The sequence below is a fragment of the Macaca thibetana genome, chromosome 13 (genome assembly GCF_024542745.1).
Source record: "Macaca thibetana thibetana isolate TM-01 chromosome 13, ASM2454274v1, whole genome shotgun sequence".
In the NCBI taxonomy this organism is placed as follows: Eukaryota; Metazoa; Chordata; class Mammalia; order Primates; family Cercopithecidae; genus Macaca; species Macaca thibetana.
Window position 1 is genome coordinate 36,989,245 of NC_065590.1, and position 23,293 is coordinate 37,012,537.

General features: G+C 41.9%; 1 protein-coding gene and 1 long non-coding RNA gene across 4 annotated transcripts in view; both read left to right on the forward strand.

Moving 5' to 3' along the window:
- LOC126934114 (uncharacterized) overlaps positions 1 to 23,293 on the forward strand; it is a 239,224-nt gene that overhangs the window by 183,630 nt on the left and 32,301 nt on the right. The gene's annotated exons all lie outside the window — the stretch shown is intronic.
- LOC126934106 (uncharacterized) overlaps positions 1 to 23,293 on the forward strand; it is a 139,729-nt gene that overhangs the window by 73,931 nt on the left and 42,505 nt on the right. For 2 of the 3 annotated variants that reach the window (XR_007718819.1, XM_050754583.1), the window contains exon 6: positions 5,030 to 5,121. The exons of the other annotated variant lie outside the window; for it this stretch is intronic. The gene's annotated coding sequence lies outside the window, so the exon portion shown is untranslated. The remainder of the gene's footprint in view (positions 1 to 5,029; positions 5,122 to 23,293) is intronic. 3 annotated transcript variants of the gene reach the window in all.

The window sequence follows — 23,293 nt, forward strand, 5'->3', positions numbered from 1 at the left end:
GTGTTGCTCAGGCTGGCCTTGAACTCCTGAGATCAAGTGGCTCTCCTGCCTAAGCCTCCTGAGTAGCTGGAACTACAAGCATGAGCCACCATGTCCTGCTCCATGCTTTTCCTGAAGGAGATCACTCTTTCTATCATTAAAATATTTAATGCATTTCTAATCCCCAACACGCATATTCACATGCATGCATGTATGTATGTTATAATGGTGGTGCTTCTAGTGTCTAGTGTCTGTTGAGATAATACAAGTGGTTATAAGCTGGTATGAAAAGAATGACAAATTTAAGTATATTTAATTTTTGTACATCCAATCACATTGACAAATTTGAGACACAATAGTGTTTATATATGTGGGACATATATTTGAGCTACAGACAGTGCAGGGTTCAAAAGGTGGATCTTTTGCATTAACTCTAGTACCAGGGCTCAGAGTTATGACATCAGTCACCCCTTACTGCATACCCTTCCCTTCCTAGACCTCTTCTGTGTCCATGAGATCAGCCTTAGGAATGAGTTTGGGGAGTGGGCCAAGACAGGCTGAGGGTTGGGCCTTAGAACTCCACCTATTTGCTGCAACTCCTCTGTCTGGGGTAGGGAGGGGGTGAGATGTGGGGAGAAGTGGTGTGGCACCCGATGACACCAGTCACACCTGGAGCTACAGCTGTCTTCCAACAGAAAACAGGGGAGGTAAGAGGAGGCAGGGAAAGGAAAGAAGAGGGTTGAGAAAGAGGGAGAAGAAGGAGGAGAGGAGGGAAGGAGGAAGAGGGTTAGTGAGGAGGGGATTGTGGGCAGGGCAACCTTGGGGCTGAGCCAGATTGACAGGGGTGCTGCCCCTTGGGGAGGCAAGTAGGAGATTTCTTGGTATCCTGGCCCAGCCCTGGAGTAATCTGACTCCACGGGGCAGTACCAGCCCCTCTCTGTTCTCTCAGCATCTCCTTTCCTTCCAAACCAGACTGATAGTCCCAGGCTCGAAAGACCCATCTCTTTTGTCACAGAAGACTGCAACTGATGAACGACTTACTATTACTGACTGCCTTGACGGGTTTGCACTTTATGAGGAGATCTTAGCATATCACTTCTGCTGCCGTTATTAAGTATTACCCAAACTATATTACTACTTCTTCTCTTCCAGTCAATTTTGGTAATTTTTATTTTTTTCTTAAAAAAGCTTTAAAATTATTGGAATAAATTTTGCATAGTCTTACTATATTTTAAAGCTCGATTTTATCTTCCATTTTTCATCCCAATATTATTTAATATTTCAGTCTTTTTTTTTTTTTTTTAATAGTGACAGGGTTTTGCTATGTTGGCCAGGTTGGTCTTGAACTCTTGGCCTCAAGCAGTCCTCCTGTCTTCGCCTCCCAAAGTGCTAGGATTACAGGTGTGAGCTACTGTGCCTGGCCTCAGCCTTTTTTTATGATCTGTTTTACTAGTGGTCTGTCTTTTCTTTAAAGACCCGTTTTGTCATCTCTATTGTTTGTCTTCTATTTCATTAACTTTTTCTTTCTAATTATTTAAAAACTAGTTTTGCAATGGAAAAGTAATACAATGAGTCACTTTCTCTTCCAAACTATTATGAAAAGATCAACAACCCAAAGTAATAGAAAAAGGACTTTTAAAAAAGAAATCTACATGGTTTATAGATGCAAGAAAATACTTTATTAGCAAGTACAACCATGCATTTTTTTTTTTTTTTGAAACAGAATCTTCTCTGTTGCCCAGGCTGGAGTACAGTGCTGCAGTCTTGGCTCACTGCAACCTCTGCCTCTTGGGGTTCAAGTGATTCTTGTGTCTCAGCCTCCCAAGTAGCTGAGATCACAGGAGTGCGCCACCATGCCCAGCCAACAATGCATCTTTTAATGGTGGACCTCTAGGCCTGAGTGGAGAAGAGAGGCATCTTCAGAGAGGCGTCTACTGCAGAGAGAGAGTGCCTAATGGGGGGAACTCTGGACTACAGCCAGGAGGTTGCCCTGCTCTCAGCCCTGTCTTTTATTTACTAGTAATAAGCAAGGCATAGACCTCTCTTCTCTCCCCTGCAAATCGTGACTAATAAAAAATGTCCCCACCTGCCTTGCCTAATTGGCTGTTGTAGCACATCAGATTCAGAATGTGAAGAAGACAAGACACCTGAACTCCTGCTTAGGCCCTCGCCCCCCATCTTTCTTTTGCCACATGTAGCAGCAGGGAGGGGTTGTAGATGAAACCAGCCTGTTCTGGCGGGACTACTTAGCAGGCCCTTCCCTTAAAGGAAAATTATTTTGAAAAGAAAGAGGGGATATTATTCTCTCTCTAGCTCACTGTGCTTTCTGTCTTATCTCTTCTTCAGTTTTGATTTTGATTTTGTTTTTAGGATTTTATAATTCTGTATTCTGTGGAGAAGCATGGGAGGGGAAGGTGTGTTGGAAACTGGGCCTAAAAACCAGGAGGCAGAAATGGATGTCCTGTATCAGCAGTTCTCAAGTGCTTTGGTCTCAGGACCCTTTTATACCCTTCTTCCTTCTTCATTTTTTTTTAGCTTTATTGAGTTATAATTGATACACAAAAAATAGCACACATTTGATTTATATGTCTTGAGGAGTATACATCTTGGCGAGTTTGAACATGTGCATACACCCATGAGACCATCTCCACAACCACAATGCTAAACTTACCCATTACCTCCAAAAAATTGCTTGTGTTCTTTTTTTTTATTTTTTGTTTTTTTATTATATTTTAAGTTCTAGGGTACATGTGCATAACGTGCAGGTTTGTTACATATGTATACATGTGCCATGTTGGTGTGCTGCACCCATTAACTTGTCATTTACATTAGGTATATCTCCTAATGCTATCCCTCCCCCGTACCCCCACCCCACAACAGGCCCCCGTGTGTGATGTTTCCCTTGCTGTGTCCAAGTGTTCTCATTGTTCAATTCCCACCTATGAGTGAGAACATGCGGTATTTGGTTTTCTGTTCTTGTGATAGTTTGCTGAGAATGATGGTTTCCAGCTGCATCCATGTCCCTACAAAGGACATGAATTCATCCTTTTTAATGGCTGCATAGTATTCCATGGTGTATATATGCCACATTTTCTTAATCCAGTCTGTCATTGATGGACATTTGGGTTGGTTCTAAGTCTTTGTATTGTGGATAGTGCTGCAATAAACATACGTGTGCATGTGTCTTTATAGCAGCATGATTGGCAATCCTTTGGGTATATCCCAGTAATGGGATGACTGGGTCAAATGGTATTTCTATTTCTAGATCCTTGAGGAATTGCCACACTGTCTTCCACAATGGTTGAGTTTACAGTCCCACCAACGGTGTAAGACTGTTCCTATTTCTCCACATCTTCTCCAGCACCTGTTGTTTCCTGACTTTTTAATGATCACCATTCTAACTGATGTGAGATGGTATCTCATTGTGGTTTTGATTTGCATTTCTCTGATGGCGAGTGATGAGAGCATTTTTTCATGTGTCTGTTGGCTGCATAAATGTCTTCTTTTGAGAAGTGTCTGTTCATATCCTTTGCCCACTTTTTGATGGTGTTGTTTGTTTTTTTCTTGTAAATTTGTTTGAGTTCTTTGTAGGTTCTGGATATTAGCCCTTTGTCAGATGAGTAGATTGCAAACATTTTCTGCCATTCTGTAGGTTGCCTGTTCACTCTGATGGTAGTTTCTTTTGCCATGCAGAAGCTCTTTAGTTTAATTAGATCCCATTTGTCAATTTTGGCTTTTGTTGCCATTGCTTTTGGTGTTTTAGACATGAAGTCCTTGCCCATGCGTATGTCCTGAATGGTATTGCCTAAGTTTTCTTCTAGGGTTTTTATGGTTTTAGGTCTAACATTTAAGTCTCTAATCCATCTTGAATTAATTTTTGTATAACGTATAAGGAAGGGATCCAGTTTCTGCTTTCTACATATGGCTAGCCAATTTTCCCAGCACCATTTATTAAATAGGGAATCCTTTCCCCATTTCTTGTTTTTGTCAGGTTTGTCAAAGATCAGATGGTTGTAGATGTGTGGTATTATTTCTGAGGGCTCTGTTCTTTTCCATTGGTCTGTATGTCTGTTTTGGTACCAGTACTGTGCTGTTTTGGTTACTGTAGCCTTGTAGTATAGTTTGAAGTCAGGTAGCATGATGCCTCCAGCTTTGTTCTTTTGGCTTAGGATTGTCTTGGCAATGCGAGCTCTTTTTTGGTTCCATATGAACTTTAAAGTAGATTTTTCCAATTCTGTGAAGTCATTGGTAGCTTAATGGGGATGGCATTGAATCTATAAATTACCTTGGGGAGTATGGCCGTTTTCACGATATTGATTCTTCCTATCCATGAGCGTGGAATATTCTTCCATTTGTTTGTGTCCTCTTTTATTTCACTGAGCAGTGGTTTGTAGTTCTCCTTGAAGAGATCCTTCACATCCCTTGTAAGTTGGATTCCTAGGTATTTTATTCTCTTTGAAGCAATTGTGAATGGGAGTTCACTCATTATTTGGCTCTCTGTTTGTCTGTTACTGGTATATAAGAATGCTTGTGATTTTTGCATGTTGATTTTGTATCCTGAGACTTTGCTGAAGTTGCTTATCAGCTTAAGGAGATTTTGGGCTGAGATGATGGGGTTTTCTAAATATACAATCATGTCATCTGCAAACAGGGACACTTTAACTTCCTGTTTTTCCTTTTTTTTTTTTCAAGTCATAACCAGTTTTATTGAAAAGGACCCTGTACACATTTATCAATTCTAATACCTTAATAGCTACCCAACAAGTCATTAACATACAGAAACATGCATCATGAGAAGCAAGAAATATCACCCATCCCTTCTGCATATTAGCAACTTGTCACTCCTGAGCAACAGTGCTCACATCACTGAGATCTGTGAACAGTCACTTTTCGCATTCATCCTGAGTGAAAGATGGAATGACTTAAGTACAAATGCAACGTATTATAAACAATTTCTTAGAAAAAAAGTCACAAATTAAACCAAAGTATTTTACAGAATTTACTACAAAACGCCATAAAAACTGCCTTCACTTAACCTCTCTCTCCCCAGATCCGGCGAGCCAACTGGATGTCTTTGGGCATGATGGTGACTCCCTTAGCGTGGATGACACACAGATTAGTATCTTCGAACAGACCCACCAGGTACGCTTTGTTAGCCTCCTGCAGCGCACGGATGGCCGGGCTCTGAAACCTCAGGTCGATTTTAAAATCCTGCGCGATCTCCCTCACCAACCTCTGGAAGGGCAGCTTCCGGATGAGCAGCTGGGTCGACTTCTGATAGGGATGCATCTCTGGAAGCGCCAGGGTCCTGGGCCTATAGCAATGAGGCTTCTTCACCCTGCCGGTAGAGGGGGCGCTTTTCCTGGCGGCTTTCGTGTCCAGCTGTTTGCCGGGCACTTTCCCACCGGTGGATTTACGAGCTTAGTTCAGGCCATTTTCTTTCACCCAATGCCGAAGTTTTAGGTCACTTCTCCGACTGCTGCGCCGCTTCCGCTGCCCGAGGAAGAGCCGCAATCGCGGAGCAAAGAACCGACACTAGCCCAATGAATGAACAAACCGCTCTGCTGACTTCCTCTTTTTCCTAATTGAATACCCTTTCTTTCTTTCTCCTGCCTGATTGCCCTGGCCAGAACTTCCAACACTATGTTGAACAGGAGTGGTGAGAGAGGGCATCCCTGTCTTGTGCCAGTTTTCAAAGGGAATGCTTCCAGTTTTTGCCCATTCAGTATGATATTGGCTGTGGGTTTGTCATAAATAGCTCTTATTATTTTGAGATACATTCCATCAATACCGAATTTATTGAGAGTTTTTAGCATGAAGGGCTGTTGAATTTTGTCAAAGGCCTTTTCTGCATCTATTGAGATAATCATGTAGTTTTTGTCTTTGGTTCTGTTTATATGCTGGATTACATTTATTGATTTGCCTGTGTTGAACCGGCCTTGCATCCCAGGGATGAAGCCCCCTTGATCATGGTGGATAATCTTTTTGATGTGCTGCTGGATTCGGTTTGCCAGTATTTTGTTGAGGATTTTTGCATCGATGTTCATCAGGGATATTGGTCTAAAATTCTCTTTATTTGTTGTGTCTCTGCCAGACTTTGGTATCAGGATGATGTTGGCCTCATAAAATGAGTTAGGGAGGATTCCCTCTTTTTCCATTGATTGGAATAGTTTCAGAAGGAATGGTACCAGCTCCTCCTTGTACCTCTGGTAGAATTCGGCTGTGAATCTGTCTGGCCCTGGACTTTTTTTGGTTGGTAGGCTATTAATTATTGCCTCAATTTCAGAGCCTGTTATTGGTCTATTCAGGGATTCAACTTCTTCCTGGTTTAGTCTTGGGAGAGTGTATGTGTCCAGGAATTTGTCCATTTCTTCTAGGTTTTCTTGTTTATTTGCGTAGAGGTGTTTACAGTATTATCTGATGGTAATTTGTATTTCTGTAGGGTTGGTGGTGATATCCCCTTTATCATTTTTTATTGCATCTATTTGATTCGTCTCTCTTTTCTTCTTTATTAGTCTTGCTAGTGGTCTATCAATTTTGTTGATCTTTTCAAAAAACCAGCTCCTGGATTCATTGATTTTTTTAGAGGGTTTTTTGTGTCTCTGTCTCCTTCAGTTCTGCTCTGATCTTAGTTATTTCTTGCCTTCTGCTAGCTTTTGAATGTGTTTGCTCTTGCTTCTCTAGTTCTTTTAATTGTGATGTTAGGGTGTCAATTTTAGATCTTTCCTGCTTTCTCTTGTGGGCATTTAGTGCTATAAATTTCCCTCTACACACTGCTTTAAATGTGTTGTTTGTATCTTTATTGTGTCTGTGTTCTCATTGGTTTCAAAGAACATCTTTATTTCTGCCTTCATGTCGTTATGTACTCAGTAGTCATTCATTAGTAGGTTGTTCAGTTTCCATGTAGTTGAGCAGTTTTGAGTGGGTTTCTTAATCCTGAGTTCTAGTTTGATTGCGCTGTGGTCTGAGAGACAGTTTGTTATAATTTCTGTTCTTTTACATTTGCTGAGGAGTGCTTTACTTCAAACTATGTGGTCAATTTTGGAATAAGTGCGATGTGCTGAGAGGAATGTATATTCTATTGATTTGGGATGGAGAGTTCTGTAGATGTCTATTAGGTCTACTTGGTGCAGAGCTGAGTTCAGTTCCTGGATATCCTTGTTAACTTTCTGTCTCGTTGATCTGTCTAATGTTGACAGTGGGGTGTTAAAGTCTCCCAATATTATTGTGTGAGAGTCTAATTCTCTTTGTAAGTCTCTAAGGACTTGCTTTATGAATCTGGGTGCTCCTGTATTGGGTGCATATGTATTTAGGATAGTTAGCTTTTCTTGTTGAATTGATCCCTTTACCATTATGTAATGGGCTTCTTTGTCTCTTTTGATCTTTGTTGGTTTAAAGTCTGTTTTATCAGAGACTAGAATTGCAACCCCTGCCTTTTTTTTTGTTTTCCATTTGCTTGGTAGATCTTCCTCCATCCCTTTATTTTGAGCCTATATGTGTCTCTGCGTGTGAGATGGGTCTCCTGAATACAGCACACTGATGGGTCTTGAGTCTTTATCCAATTTGTCAGTTTGTGTCTTTTAATGGGAGCATTTAGCCCATTTACATTTAAGGTTAATATTGTTATGTGTGAATTTGATCCTGTCATTATGATGTTAGCTGGTTATTTTGCTCGTTAGTTGATGCAGTTTCTTCCTAGCATCTATGGTCGTTACATTTTGGCATGTTTTTGCAATGGCTGGTACCTGTTGTTCCTTTCCATGTTTAATGCTTCCTTCAGGATCTCTTGTAGGGCAGGCCTGGTGGTGACAGAATCTCTCAACATTTGCTTGTCTGTAAAGGATTTTATTTCTCCTTCACTTATGAAACTTAGTTTGGCTGGATATGAAATTCTGGGTTGAAAATTCTTTTCTTTAAGAATGTTGAATATTGGCCCCCACTCTCTTCTGGCTTGTAGAGTTTCTGCTGAGAGAACTGCCATTAGTCTGATGGGCTTCCCTTTGTGTGTAACCTGACCATTCTCTCTGGCTGCCCGTAACATTTTTTCCTTCATTTCAGCTTTGGTGAATCTGACAATTATGTGTCTTGGAGTTGCTCTTCTCGAGGAGTGTCTTTGTGGCGTTCTCTGTATTTTCTGAATTTGAATGTTGGCCTGCCTTGCTAGATTGGGAAAGTTCTCCTGGATAATATCCTGCAGAGTGTTTTCCAACTTGGTTCTATTCTCCCCGTCACTTTCAGGTACACTAATCAGACGTAGATTTGGTCTTTTCACATAGTCCCATATTTCTTGGAGGCTTTGTTCATTTCTTTTTACTCTTTTTTCTCTAAACTTCTCTTCTCGCTTCATTTCATTCATTTGATCTTCAATTACTGATAGCCTTTCTTCCAGTTGATTGAATTGGTTACTGAAGCTTGTGCATTTGTCACGTAGTTCTTGTGCCATGGTTTTCAGCTCTATCAGGTCATTTAAGGACTTCTCTACATTGCTTATTCTAGTTAGCCATTCGTCTCATCTTTTTTCAAGGTTTTTGTCTTCTTTGCGATGGATTCAAACTTCCTCCTTTAGCTCGGAGAAGTTTGATCGTCTGAAGCCTTCTCTCAACTCGTCAAAGTCATTCTCCGTCCAGCTTTGTTCCGTTGCTGGCGAGGAGCTGTGTTCCTTTGGAGGGGGAGAGGCGCTCTTTTAGAATTTTCAGCTTTTCTGCTGTTTTTTCCCCATCTTTGTGGTTTTATCCACCTTTAGTCTTTGATGATGGTGATGTACAGATGGGGTTTTGGTGTGGATGTCCTTTCTGTTTGTTAGTTTTCCTTTTAACAGTCAGGACCCTCAGCTGCAGGTCTGTTGGAGTTCGCTGGAGGTCCACTCCAGACCCTGTTTGTCTGGGTATCAGCAGCAGAGGCTGCTGAATAGCAAATGTTTCTATGTGATCGTTTCTCTGGAAGCTTTGTCTCAGAGGGGTACCCGGCTGTGTGAGGTGTCAGTCTGCCCCTACTAGGGGGTGCCTCCCAGTTAGGCTACTTGGGGGTCAGAGACCCACTTGAGGAGGCAGTCTGTCCATTCTCGGATCTCAAACTCCATGCTAGGAGAACCACTACTCTCTTCAAAGCTGTCAGACAGGGACATTTAAATCTGCAGAGGTTTCTGCTGCCTTTTGTTTGCGTATGCCACGTCCTTAGAGGTGGAGTCTGCAGAGGCAGGCAGGCCTCCTTGAACTTTGGTGGGCTCCACCCAGTTCCAGCTTACCTGGACCAGCCGCTTTATTTACCTACTCAAGCCTCAGCAATGGCAGGCACCCCTCCCCCAGCCTCGCTGTCACCTTGCAGTTAGATCTCAGAATGTTGTGCTAGCAATGAGGGAGGCCCAGTGTGCGTGGGACCCTCCGAGCCAGGTGCAGGATATAATCACCTGGTGTGCCCTTTGCTAAGACTGTTGGAAAAGCATAGTATTAGGGTGGGAGTGACCCCATTTTCCTGGTGCTGTGTGTCACAGTTTCCCTTGACTATGAAAGGAAATTCCCTTACCCTTTGCACTTCCCAGGTGAGGCGATGCCTCGCCCTGCTTCGGCTCTTGCTTGGTGGGCTGCACCCACTGTCCTGTACCCACTGTCTGACACGCCCCAGTGAGATGAACCCAGTACCTCAGTTGGAATTGCAGAAATCACCCGTCTTCTGTGTCGCTCACGCTGGGAGCTGGAGACTGGAGCTGTTCCTATTCAGCCATCTTGGAATCTCTTCTTTTTTTTTTTTTTTTGAAACAGGGTCTCACTCCCCAGGCTGCAGTGCAGTGGTGCGATCTCAGCTCACTGCATGTGCCATCATGCCCTACTCATTTTTTTTTTTTTTTGTCTTTTGTAAAGTTGAGGTCGTACTATGTTGCCCAGGCTGGTCTCAATATCCCAGACTCAAGTGATCCTCCTGCCATGGCCTCCCAAAGTGCTGGGATTACAGGCATGAGCCACTGTGCTTGGCCTGCTTGTGTTCATGCGCACATGTGTGTGTGTGTGTTTTGGTAAGAACACTTAAGATAACATGTATTGGGCCGGGCGTGGTAGCTCACGCCTGTAATCCCAGCACTTTGGGAGGCCAGGGCGGGCGATCATGAGGTCAGGAGATCGAGACCATCCTGGCTAACACAGTGAAACCCCGTCTCTACTAAAAATACAAAAAAATTAGCCGGGCATGGTGGTGGGCACCTGTAGTCCCAGCTACTTGGCAGGCTGAGGCAGGAGAATGGCATGAACCTGGGTGGTGGAGCTTGCAGTGATCCGAGATCGCACCACTGCACTCCAGCCTGGGTGTCAGAGCCGGACTCTGTCTCAAAAACAAACAAACAAACCAAAAAAAAAAAGAAAAGAAACATATATCAGCCAGGTGTGGTGGCTCACGCCTGTAATCCCAGCACTTTGAGAGGCCGAGGTGGGCAGATCACGAGGTCAAGAGATCGAGACCATGCTGGCTAACATGGTGAAACGCCATCTCTACTAAAAATACAAAAAAATTAGCTGGGCATGGTGGCATACTCCGATAGTCGCAGCTACTCAGGAGGCTGAGGCAGGAGAATCGCTTAAACCCGGGAGGCGGAGGTTGCAGTGAGCCGAGATAGTGCCACTGCACTCTAGCCTGGCGACAGAGTGAGACTCTGTCTCAAAAAAAAAAAAAAAGATAACATGTATTCTCTTAGTGTATTTTAAAGTGCCCAATACCTTATCGTTAACTATAGGTACTATATTGTACAGCAGATATCTAGAATTTATTTATCTTGGCCAGGCAAGGTGGCTCATGCCTGTAATCCCAGCACTTTGGGAGGCTGAGGCGGGCCGATCATGAGGTCAGGAGATTGAGACCATCCTGGCTAACACGGTGAAACCCCGTCTCTACTAAAAATACAAAAAATTAGCCAGGCATGGCGGTGTGCGCCTGTAGTCCCAGCTGCTGGGGAGGCTGAGGCAGGAGAATGGCATGAACCTGGAAGGCGGAGCTTGCAGTGAACTGAGATCACACCACTGCACTCCAGCCTGGGCGACAGAGCAAGACTCTGTCTCAAAAAAAAAAAAAAAAAAAAAGAATTTATTCATCTTGCATACAAAAGAATGGATGAAAAAAACGTTATGTACACATGATGGAATACTATACAACTTTAAAAAAGAAGGAAATCTTGCTATCTGTAACAACATGGATAAACCTAGAGAATACTGTGCCAAATGAAACAAGCCAGTTACAGGAGGAAAAACACCATGTGATTCTACCTATATGATGCATATTCCACATACATAAGAATAGAATGGTGACCACCAGGGACTGGGGGAGGGAGCAATGGGGAGCATTTTTCAATGGACATACAGCTTCTATTATATAATTAAAAAATTTAAAAAGCTGTGGTAAAATACACACAACATTTTTAAGTATGCAGTTCAGTTGTATTGAGTACATTTATATTGTGCAAGCATCACCACTCTTTATCTCTAGAACTCTTTTCATCTTGAAAATTGAAACACTATCCATATTAAATGAAAACTCCCTATTCTTCCTTCCCTCAACCCCTGATCACCACCAGTATCCTCTGTTCTCCATGAATCTGATTAGGCACCCCAAGTAAGTGGAATCATATAGTACATCTCCCTGTGTGGCTTACATCACCCTGCACAATGTCTTTTTTTTTTGCCCAAGCTTGAGTGCAATGGCATGATCTCAGCTCACTGCAGCCTCCGCCTCCCAGGTTCAAGTGATTCTCCTGCCTCAGCCTCCCAAGTAGCTGGGATTACAGGTGTGTTCCATCACCCCGGGTAATTTTTTGTATTTATAGTAGAAACGGGGTTTCACCATGTTAGCCAGGCTAGTCAAAACTCCTGACCTCAGATGATCCGCCCACCTCTGCCTCCCAATGTGGTGGGATCACAGGCGTGAGCCACCGTGCCCGGCCCACAATGTCTTAAATGTTTATATTGTAGCATGTTTCAGAACTTCCTTCTTATGGCTGAACAACATTCCATTGTATGTATACACCACATTTTGTCCATCCATTCATCACTGATAGACATTTGGGTTGCTTATACCTTGCTTGCTATTGTGATAATACTGCGACAAATATGAGTGGATAAATACCTCTTCAGGACTCTGCTTTCAATTCAGTTGGATATATAACCAGAAGTAGAATTGCTAGATCATATGGTAATTCTATTTTCAATTATTTGAGGAACTGCCATGTTGTTTTCTCCAGCAGCTGCACCATTTTGTATTCCCAGTAACACTACATTAGGGGTTCAATTTCTCCATATCATTGCCAGCACTTGTTATTTTTGATTTTTAAAAAATGTGTGTTTTGACAAGTAAAAATTATATGGATTTATGGTATACAACATGATGTTTTGATATATGTATATATATACACACACACACACACATTGTGGAATGGCTAAATTAACCTATTGAACATATGCATTGCCTCATATACTTCCCATTTTTTGTGATAAGACCACTTAATTCTCTTAGCAATTTTCAAATATACAAGGTATTGTTACTTACTGTAGTCAGCATGACATACAGTCGCTCTCTTGAACTTGTTCCTCCTGTCTAACAAATTTTGTGTCCTTTGACATCTTTCCAATCTCCTCACCCCCCACCCTCTGGTAACCACCATTTTACTCTCTATTTCTATGAGTTCAACTATTTTATACTCCATATATAAGTGAGGTCTTTCTGTACCTGGCTTATTTCACTTGACATAGTATCTTCCAGGTTCGTCCATGTTGTCACAAATGACAGGATTTTCTTCTTTTTAAAGGATGAATGGTACTCCATTGTGTGTATGTATCACATTTTCTTCATTCATCTGCTGATGGACCCTTGCATTGATTTTATATCTTGGCTATTGTGAATAATGCTGTAATGAACATGGGAGTGTGAATATCTCTTCAACATACTGATTTCATTTCCCTTAGATGTATACCCAGTAGTGATATTGCTGGATCATATGGTAGTTCTACTTTTAAATTTTTGAGGAATCACCATAGTGTTTTTCATAATGGCTGTACTAATTCACATTTCCATCAGTAATGTGCAAGGGTTTCCTTTTCTCAACGTCCTTGCCAATACTTGTCATCTTTCTTCTTTTTTGTAATAGCCATTCTAACAAGAGTGAGGTGATACGTCGTTGTTTTGAATTGCATTTCTCTGGTGATTAGTGCAGTTGAGCACCTTTTCAGATTCCTGTTGGCCATTTGTATGTCTTCTTTTGGGAAATGTCTGTTCAAGTCCTTTGATCATTTTAAAACTCTAGTTATTTGTTTTCTTCCTACTGAGTTGTTTGAGTTTCTTATATACACTTTAGATCATAACCCCTTCTCAGATAACATGGTTTGCAAATGTATTCTCTCACTCTGTAAGTTGTCTCTTCACTATATTGTTTCCTTTGCTGTGCAGAAGAGTTTCAGTTTGATGTAATCCTATTTGTCAATTTTTGCTTTTGTTGCCTGAGCTTTTGGAGTCATATCCAAAATTTTTGCCCAGACTAATGTCATGAAGCTTTTCCCCTATGCTTTCTTCTAGTAGTTTTACAGTTTCAGGTCTTATGTTTGTCTTTAATCCACTTTTGATTTTTGTATATGGTGTGAAATGAACATCTAATTTCATTCTTCTGTATTTGAATATCCGGTTTTTCCAGCACCATTTATTGAGTAGGCTGTCCTTTCCCCAGTGTATGTTCTTGGGACCTTTGTTGAAAATCAGTTGACTGTAAATATATGGATTTATTTCTGGGTTCTTTATTTTGTTCCATTAGTCTATGTGTCTGTTTTTTGGTGGTACCATGCTGTTTTGGTTACTACAGCTTTGTAGTATATTTTGGAGACAGATAGTATGATACCTCTAGCCTTGTTCTTTTTTCTCCAGATTGCTTTGGCTATTTGGGGTCTTTTGTGGTTCTATAGGAATTTCAGAGTTGTTTTTTCTATTTTTGTGAAGAATTTTATTAGTATTTTGATAGAGATTGCATTGAATCTGTAGATCATTTTGGGTAGTATGGGCATTTTAATGTTAATTCTTCCAATCCATGGACACAGCATATCTTTCCATGTTTTGTGTGTGTCCTCTTCAGTTTCTTTCATCAGTGTTTCAACGGTGTTTTCTGTGTACAGATCTTTCATTTCTTTGATTACATTTATTCCTAAGTATTATTTATTTATTTATTTATTTATTTTATTATTATTATTATTTTTTTTTTTTTGAGATGGAGTTTCACTCTGTTGTCCAAGCTGGAGTGGCGTGATCTCGGCTCACTGCAGCTTCCGCCTCCCGGGCTCAAGTGATTCTCGTGCCTCAGCCTTCTAAACAGGTACACACCACCACACCTGGCTCATTTTTTGTATTTTAGTAGAGATGGGGTTTTCACCATGTTGCCCAGTGTGGTCTCAAATTCCTGAGCTCAGGCAATCCTCCCACCTTGGCCTCCCAAAGTGTTGGGATTACAGGCGTTAGCCACTGCACCCAGCCTATTCCTAAGTATTTTAAAATAGCTATTGTAAATGAGATTGTTTTCTTCATTTTTTTGATAGTTTATTGTTATTGTATACAAACAGTACTGAATTTTGCATGTTGATTTTTGTTTCTTTTTTTAAAAAATACTATCAGACAAGCAAATGCATGTTGATTTTGTATCCTGCAACTTTACTGAATATGTTTATCAGTTCTAACATTTTTTGGTGATTTTTTACTATTGTCTATCTATCTAAAGATCATGTCATCAACAAACACAATTTAACTTTTTCCTTTGCGATTTATACAAATTTTATTTCTTTCTCTTGCCTAGTTGTTGTGGCTAGGATTTCCAATACTATGTTGAATAGAAGTGTCCAGAATAAGCATTCTTGTCTTATTACTAATTTTTTTTTTTTTTTTTTTGAGATGGAGTCTTGCTCATCGCCCAGGCTGGAGTGCAGTGGCACGATCTCGGCTCACTGCAAGCTCTGCCTCCCGGGTTCACACCATTCTCCTGTCTCAGCCTTCCGAGTAGCTGGGACTACAGGCGCCTGCCACCAGCCCTGGCTAATTTTTTGTATTTTTAGCAGAGATGGGGTTTCACCGTGTTAGCCAGGATGGTCTTGATCTCCTGACCTCGTGATCCGCCCGCCTCAGCCTCACAAAGTGCTGGGATTACAGGTGTGAGCCACCACGCCCAGCCTGTCTTATTATTAATCTTAAGAAGAAAGCTTTCAATTTTCACTATTCAATATGATGTTAGCTGTGGGCTTATTGTATATGATCCTTATTGTGTTGAGGTCCATTCCTTCTATGCCTAATTTATTGAGAGTTTTTAATCATGAAAGGATGTTGAATTTTGTTGAATACCTTTCTCCATCAATTGAGATGATCAGGCTGGGCGTGGTGGCTCATGCCTGTAATCCCAGCACTTTGGGAGACCGAGGCAGGTGGATTACAAGCTCAGGAGATCAAGACCATCCTGGTTAACATGGTGAAACCCTGTCTCTACTAAAAATACAAAAAAATTAGCCAGACGTGGTGGTGGGCGCATGTAGTCCCAGCTACTCAGGAGGCTGAGGTAGGAGAATGGTGTGAACCCAGGAGGTGGAGCTTGCAGTGATCCGAGATCGCGCCACTGCACTCCAGCCTGGGTGACAGAGCCAGACTCCATGTTAAAAAAAAAAAAAAAAAAAAAAATTGAGATGATCATTGGACTTTTGTCCTTCCTCCTGTTAATGTGGTGTATCATATTTATTGATTTGTGTATGTTGAACCATCCTTGCATTCCAGGAATAAATCCCAATTGAACATAATGGATGATCGTTTTTTTTTTCTCCTTAGTGGGGACAGAGTTTCACTCTGCTGCCCTGTCGTCCAGGCTGGAGGACAGTGGTGTGATCTCAGCTCACTGCAACCTCTGCCTCGTAGGTTCAAGCAATTCTTATGCCTCAGCCTCCTGAGTAGCTGGGATTACAGGCACCTGCCACCATGCCCTGCTAGTTTTTGTATTTTCATTAGAGATGGGGCTTCACCATGTTGGCCAAGCTGGTCTCAAACTCCTGACCTCAAGTGGTCTACTTGCCTTGGCTTTCCAAAGTGCTGGGATTACAGACATGAGCCTGGCCTGGATGATCTTTTTAATGTGTTGTTGAATTCGGTTTGCTGGTCTTGCTTTGTCACCCAGGCTGGAGTGCAGTGGCATAATCTTGGCTTACTGCAGCCTCAAACTCCTGGGCTCAAGTAATCCTCCTGTCTCAGTCTTTTAAAGTGCTGGTATTACAGGTGTGAGTCACATTGCTCCTGGCCTTATTGAGGATTTTTGCATCTATGCTGATGTAGTCCCATTGGTCTATAATTTTCTTTTCTTGTAGTGTCCTTGTCTGGCTATTGTTCACAAGCATGTTGTTCAATTTCTTTGTATTTGTGAAATTTTCCAAAATTCCTTTTATTATTTCTAGTTTCATACCATTGTGGTCAGAAAAGATACTTGGTATGATTTCAGTCTTCTAAAGCTTATTAAGACTTGTTTTGTGGCCTAACATGTGAGTTGTCCTCAAGGATGTTCCATGTGCACCTGGGAAGAATGTATTTTCTACTGCTGTTGGATGGAATGTTCTTTATATGTCTATTAGGTTCCTTTGGTCTAAAGTGTAGTTCAAGTTTGATGTTTCCTTTTCGATTTTCTGGCTTTATTGAAAGTGGACTATTGAAGTCTCCTACTATTATTATTATTATTATTATTGAAATGGAGCCCTGCTCTGTCACCTAGGCTGGAGGGCAGTGGTGAAATTTCGGCTTGCTGCAGCCTCTGCCTCCTGGGTTCAAGTGATCCTCCTCCCTCAGCCTCCCGAGTAGCTGGGATTACAGGTGGGAGTCACCATGTCCAGCTAATTTTTGTCGTTTTAGTAGAGACGTGGTTTTGCCATGTTGGCCAGGCTGGTCTTGAACCCCTGACCTCCAGTGATCCACCTGCGTCAGCCTCCCAAAGTGCTGGGATTACAGGTGTGAGCCACTATGCCTGGCCTGAAGTTCCCTACTATTATTGTATTATAATCTCTCAAGATGTATTGCTATTTGCCTTATGTATCTAGATGCTTTGATGTTGGGTGTATTTACAGTTGTCCCTTGGTGTGGGATTGCTTCCAGTACCACTGTGTATAACAAAAACTGCACCATTCAAGTCCCGCAGTTACGCTGCAGAACCTATGTATATGAAAAGTTGGCCCTCCATATACATGGGTTTCCCATCCTGTGAATACTGTATTTTCGATCCTCATTTGGTTGGAAAAAATCTGCATATAAGTGGACCCGTGCAGTTCAAACCCGTGTTGTTCAAGGGTCAACTGTATATTTACAGTTGTTGTATTGTCTTGATAAATTGATCCTCTATAATTATGTAATGATGTTCTTTGTCTTGTTTTACAGTTTTTTACTGAGTCTATTTTATCTAAGTATAGCTACCCCTGCTCTCTTTGGTTTCCATTTGCCTGAGCCTTTCACTTTCATTCTATGTGTGTTCTTAAATGTGAATTTAATCTTTATAGGCCACATATAGTTGGGTCTGTTTTTAAATTTTTGGTAGTATCCAACCTAATGGGTGTGAGGTGATAATTCTTTGTGGTTTTGATTTGCATTTCTCTAATGATTAGTGATGTTGAGCATCTTTACATATGATTGTTGGCCATTTGTGTCTCTTCTTAGGAGAAATGTCTATTCAAGTGCTTTACCCATTTTAAAAATGAAGGCATTTGCTCTTTGTTGTTGAGTTGTAGGAATTTTAAAAATATATTCTGAATAGTAAGTCCTTTTCAGATACATGATTTGCAAATATTTTTTCCCATTCTGTGGGTTGCCTTTTCACTCTTTTTTTTTTTTTTTTTTTTTTGAGACAGGATCTTGCTCTATCATCCCTGGAGTACAATGGCATGAATGTGGCTCACTGCAGTCTCAACCTCCCTGGCTCAAGGGATCCTCCCACCTCAGCCTCCCAAATAGCTGGGACCATAGACACATGCCACCATATCTGGCTAATTTTTGTATTTTTTGTAGAGATGAGATTTCACCATGTTACCCAGGTTGGTCATGAACTCGTAGGCTCACGTGAACTGTCTGCCTCGGCCTCTCAAAGTGTTAGGATTACAGGCGTGAGCCACTGCACCCGGCTGCCTTTTCACTCCTGATTGTATCCTCTGTTGCACAGAAATTTTTTAGTTTGATGTAGTACCATATGTCTCCTTTTTTTTTTCCCCATGCTTTTTACGATTTCAAGCATCTTTTTGTGGGCTTATTGTGCTTGTATATCTTCTTTGGAGAAATGTCTGTTCAAGTCCTTTGCCCTTTTTGAATGGGGTTGTTTGGTTTTTCTGTTGTGGAATATTTAGATTTCTCTATGTATCCTAGCATGTTAAACCATACTAGAGATGTGCTTTTCAAATATTTTCCCCCATTCTGTGCATCACCTTTTTTACTCTGCTGAAAGTGCCATTTGATGCAAAAAAGTGTTTAATTTTCATGAGGTCCAATATATTTATTTTTCTTCTGTTGCCTGTGCCTTGGGTGTTATATTCAAGAAGTCATTGACAAATCCAATGATATGCCCTTTTACACTCTTAAAAATTACAGACAACCCCAAATAACTTTTATTTAGTGGTTTTAACAATATTTACCATATCCAAAATATGATAAACGTTACAATTAGTATTTTGGAAAAATGTGCCATTACGAGTGCCCACCACCACACCTGGCTAGTTTTTGTATTTTGTAGTAAAGATGGGGTTTCATCATATTGGCCAGGCTGGTCTTGAACTCCAGACCTCAAGTGATCCACCCACCTTGGCCTCCCAAAGTGCTGGGATTACAGGCATGAGCCACTGTGCCCAGCCAACATACTTTTTATAAAAACAACTGTCTTCTCTAAAACAAAAAAAATGTAGATAATAGTAGTAGAAGACAGCTGGATTCTCATATCTGTTTTTGTATTCAGTCTGTTATGTATGTTGTTTTGAATGAAGTAGATGAAGGAAATCCCGCTACATACAGATTTGGAGTTGGAAAAAATAGTATTTTAATAACCTTTTTAGATCATGGTGGATACTCTTCTTTGGTATGTCATCAAAATTAGACAAATGGCAGTTTCTGAAAAATTAGTTGTAATATGTGTAAAAAATTAGTTGAATCCATATCAGTGAACTCATACCTTTCTATAGTAAACTTCATTGCTCTATCTTGCACTTTGAATGGGTCTTTTATTCATGCCTGATTTTGTAACATCATACATTGGTCATTTTGAAAATGATGGTTCAGTGAATTATACACATCTTCTAAATATAGGCACATTTCAGTCTGTAATACCAAAAACTAATATTTGTCAGTGTTACCACTGATTTCATCAGAAAAGTCTTGAGGTGTTAAGAAGTCTTAAGGTATCTACCAACATGGATACACATTTTCTAAAATTTTAAATCTTCACTTGCAGCTCCAATTTTACAGTTGGCAACAAATACTGTCAGTTGTTTTCTATGAGGTGACAGGTTCAATTCATTCATTTTTGAGAAAATGTTTGCCAGATACCCAAGTCTGAATAATCATAGTTTGTTAGTCTTTTTTTTCGTAATATAAATGATGTTCTATGAAAAAGCAGGTAGGTCAGCTTGCAATTCAAACAATTAGGTAAGTGCTTCAAGTGCTTCGGTATTCAGCAGAAGTGCTTTGTGTACAGAGTATTAATAAGACATGTATTCAAGGGATACGTTTTAATAAAATTAATAATTATTACTCTATCACGGACATTCTTACATGAAGTTTGCCTTTCTGTTGAACTGCAAGTACGTGGGGGTGAAGACTATGACTCCTGGTGCAGTTTGGTGCCTCTTCATTGATTAAGGCTCTAGAAGGCACCAAATACTATTGCTTTCGCATCATCAGTGCAAATGTCCGCAAAGGGAATGCTGCAGAAAAACTCTTGGTATTATTATGAAAATGATGTTGACCTCTTGGATCCCCCGGGAAGGGTCTTGGGGACCCAGGAGTCCAGGAATCATAATTTGAGAGCCATGGCCTATATGACCATGGGTACTAATGGCACATGCCTCCAGCACCCTTGATCAGCCTCCCTTGGCCTCATTTTCCTCAGTTGTAAATGGAGGCCTGGGCAGGCTCTGTTTCTCCACACTGTTGGACTCTGTTTGCTGGCCCCCGAAGCTGCTCCTCCCTTAGCAGTGATGCTGCTCTCAGCTCCTGCTTTTCCTCCCTCTCTCATGCTTCCCTTTCTCTCCATGGCTCCTCCTCAGCTCACTCTTTACAGGTTGGCATTCTTGTTGTTTCGTCTCCTCCTCCTCTCCCTGGGTGATCTTATTTCCTCCCTGGTCTTCAACCATCACCTGCAGGCTGATAGCTCCCAAATCTCTATCTTCAATCCACATGTCTGTCCCAGGCTCCCGTTTTGTGGTTCCACCAGAGACCTTTCCACCTGTATGCTCTACAGGCAAGTCAAAGCATGTCTAAACTGGTTTCTTCATCTTCCCTGACACATTGCTTCCTCTTCCGGAATAGGCAGTCTTGGTTAATCCATCATCTGTTCAACCACTTAAGCCAGAATCCCAGGAGTCCTCCTTCCCTTATCTGGCTCCCTTCCTTCCCTCCTCTGCTCACCTGGCCTATCAGTTTGCCGCCTAAACATTTTCCCAGTCTCTCCTTGCTCTCCAGCCCCTCCACCACTGCCTCAGCTCAGGCACTCATCCCTTCTCACCTGAACGATTGCAAGGGTCTTCTTCCTGGCCGCCTGCCACCTGTTTTCAACCTGTACTCTACAGTTCTGGTTGGAAACCACGAGGGTGATCTTCTCACACTTCTTTTTTTTTTTTTTAACTTTTAATTTAGGTTCAGGAGTACATGTGCAAATTTGTTATATAGTTAAACTCGTGTCACAGGGGTTTGTTGTACAGATTATTTCGTTACCCAGGTACTAAGCCTAGTACCCAGGAGTTATTTTTTCTGCTCTTTTCCGTTTTCCCAACTCCCTACCCTCCACCCTCAAGGAGGTCCCAGTGTGTGTTGCTCCTCTCTTTGTGTTCATGAGTTCTCATCATTTAGCTCCCACTTGTAAGTGAGAACATGTGGTAGTTGGTTTTCTGTTCCTGCATTAGTTTACTAAGGATAATGTGTTTTTCATTATATAAATACTTATTGAGTACTTATCATACTAGGCTCTCTGCAGGCTGTGGGAATACAACATAGGTAGGACACAACAGATACTGTGCTGACCTCCAGCACTCACAGCATATGAAGGAAGAGAGAAAAGGACAGGGCACAGGTCATTAGGACCCAGTGCAGTGGGGAAAGATGGCAGAGGTGCTTGAGAACCCCTAGAAGTTTTGGCTGAGGGCTGAGTCTGAGGGTTTTCAGGGAACACTTCCTGGAGGAAGCAGCTCTCACGTTCAGACTGCAGCCTGGGTGGGAATTAACTAAGAGAGATGAGAGTGTTGTGGTGAAAAACTTTACTGGAAAATTTGATCATCTAATTTCCTGTTAAATACTTCTCTTGTGAGCTTCACCACTGCCTGCAGGATCAAGTCCAAATTCCTTATCATGAAACACAACCTTTGTGGCCTCGTTGTCTACCACTCCCTTGTATTCGTTGTCATCAGCCCAAACTGATTTCAGTTCCCCCCAAACGCTGCTTGCTCGCTCTGTCAGCTCCAGGCCTTTGCACATGGAGTTCCCTGTGCCCTCCACCCTTGCCACGCAAATCCCTACTGCCTGTCTGTCCAACTGTGAATCACTCCACGTCAGCTGTTGAGGAGACCTTCCTGGTCCCTCCCCTGTAGACTTTGTGGCTCCCTCTCTTATTCTCCCCACCTGTACACACACCTGGACTCTTGTGCCCTTATCACATACTTAGAGCTTGTCCACTCGTGCGTCTCCCTTACCCCTACCTGCGAGTATAGGAACTAGACCCCTGTCTAGTTCACACACCGTCATCCCATGAGCATTTTAGGCATCCCCAGGGTGTGTGACTCCCCTGTGCTAGTGGACAAGGTTAGACAGTTACCATTACCTTCCTATCTTTTCCCCTCCTCCAGCTGTGTGACTTCCCTTTGCCCCTACCACACCCCATGTAGCTATCAGTTTTGCTGGACACAGCCACACCCATCAGGTACCCCATACCTGCTGGGAGTCATGGACACTCCTATAGGAGCAGTGCTGTGGGGCTGCTGGTCCCTGCATTGCCTTATAGAGCCGGGGGGCTTTGCCCCACAGATGCAGCTAAATTACAAATACCAGTCCAGCCCAGAATCAGTTCTTTCTGTTGAACAAAACTGTCTCTGGATCAGCTTGTTGTGCCTGTTTTCCTTCTTCCCTTAGAGTTATTTCCTTCAGAACCCTTCTACCCCTCATGAAAATAGGCTTCCCAAAGGTCTGCCCACCAGCTTACTAGACAGATGTAGCCTGCATTGTCCCCCTGGAGGCAAAAGATGTGTGGGTATTTATTTATTTAAAATAATAAGTTATGGCTGGGCACGGTGGCTCATGCCTGTAATCCTAGCACTTTGGGAGGCCGAGGCAGGCGGATCACCTGAGGCCAGGAGTTTGAGACCAGCCTGCCCAACATGGTAAACCCCACCTCCACTAAAATATACAAAAATTAGTGGGGCGGGATGGTGCATGCCTGTAATCCCAGCTACTTGGGAGGCTGAGGCAGGAGAATCGCTTGAACCTAGGAGGCGGAGGTTGCAGTGAGCCAAGATCATGCCACTGCACTCCAGCCTGGGTGACAGAGCAAGACTCCATCTCAAAATAAATAAATAAATAAATAAATAAATAAATAAAAAACAGTAAGTTATATAAGCAGTGCTGAATACAGCTTCATCATTTAAAAATCCAAACAGTTTGGAAATATATAGACTAATATATAAATGCTCTCCTTGCACCTCTCTAAAGCCTACCATACAGGTAGGCACTGTTAATTATTTGGTGGAAATGTTCAAACTTTTTGCTTTGCATGTGAGTGGCTGGGATAGTATCTGAGAAATTAATTTTTTTCTCCCCTGAATTTTCCCTTTTTCTGCCCTCACATTGATGGAGCTTATTACCTCCAGAGCAGCTTTTCAGGTTAGAAAACTGAATTAATCTTCAGGCATCTTTGGCTTTTGTGTGCTGAAAACTTAAGCATTTAGGGCAACTCCAGGATTTGCTGAGTAGCTCATCAAAGGACAAGGATTCTCTTGCACAGACTGAATGCCTTGACTGGAAACGATGGAAGAAGGATTTCCTTGGGAGTGGAAAGGACTCCAACCCTTTTAGCCCTGTCCTCCCCAGTCTGGCTGGGGGCAGGACTACA